This window comes from Carlito syrichta, unplaced genomic scaffold, assembly GCF_000164805.1.
Source record: "Carlito syrichta isolate Samal-C Ts95f unplaced genomic scaffold, Tarsius_syrichta-2.0.1 Scaffold101961, whole genome shotgun sequence".
NCBI classification, from domain to species: domain Eukaryota; kingdom Metazoa; phylum Chordata; class Mammalia; order Primates; family Tarsiidae; genus Carlito; species Carlito syrichta.
The window spans coordinates 210,037-211,132 of NW_007046057.1; the positions used below are offsets into that span (position 1 = coordinate 210,037).

Sequence of the window (1,096 nt, forward strand, 5' to 3'; positions counted from 1 at the left end):
GGGGGGGGGGTGTGGAAGGTTGGTAGCTAGCACTGGTGAATGGGGAACAAGTTCACAGTCTGGTTCTTGGACCCTTAGAACAAGAGAGGAAGGGGAGTGTGTGTGTGTCCTCCGCCGGACCATCTCCTGTGGCAGACTTGCCAAGCAGCGACTTGAGAGACTTCACGAATGGAAGTCAGAGACCCGCAACTGCAGCCACCCCGCAGACATTTCTTAAAGGGGAGGGTAGTGCGCTTTTCCAGTGCATTCTGGTAGCTGTTTGCTTCTCTTGCTTTTATTTTAATTTCCGTAATTGGTAGCTTCAGAAATGGCTTTGAAAGACAATTTGCTTTAAACGTGGCCACCTCTTTCAAAATGCCCCGGTTAATTTAGGAACCCTACCCTTTTCCTCCGGAGCTCTTTCGCAGGAGTTCTTCTCTTGGACGGGTCCAGGAGGTAGGGTCCTTCCTCCGTCGGCTTGCAGGGGTCACATTTTCTGTGCGGGGTTGTCCCCAGCGTTTGTGAGCAGCATATGCATGCGGTTGTGCTGACTGCACTCGCAGGCTTGTAAATTTTCACCCTGGGAAATTAGCAACAAAGCCCGATCTGTCTCGTAGCTGCTTTGCACTTTCTGAGGGCGGCTGTACTTGACTGCGCTGCAGAACAGGCACACGAGAGCGAGCGAGCGAGCGAGCGAGGGAGGGAGGGAGAGAAGGAAGGGAGAGAAGAGGGGAGGGGTGGGGGCGAGAGGTAAATAGTCTTAAATCGGAAGGGAGCTGCTTCTCTGTGGTCTTGACAAGCGCTGCCTGGGCTCCGCCGGCTCAGTAATAACTGAGTGACCTTTTCTTTGGCTGTATTATGTCTGGCTGGGAAGGGATTGCATTTTGCAGCAGAGAGCCGGGGCTTCCTTCAGCTCGTACGCTGCTGGGGTAAGTTGTCTTGAGCCAGGACGGAGAGAGACAGCCTCGGACTGCAGTTGCCTAAAAGGAGGACACCTGTGGCTCAGATGCGGTCAACACCAGTACTTGGCGGATCCTTGAGGACCTCATTATTTTAAACTTTAAAAAAGAGAGAGAGAAAGAGATTCCCTCCCCCGTCTTTTTTTTTTTTTTTTTTT

The 1,096-nt window shown here is 52.2% G+C and overlaps 1 protein-coding gene across 3 annotated transcripts in view; it reads left to right on the forward strand.

Moving 5' to 3' along the window:
- The window catches only part of LMO3 (LIM domain only 3), a 62,604-nt gene that overhangs the window by 3,382 nt on the left and 58,126 nt on the right, over nt 1–1,096 (forward strand). The gene's annotated exons all lie outside the window — the stretch shown is intronic.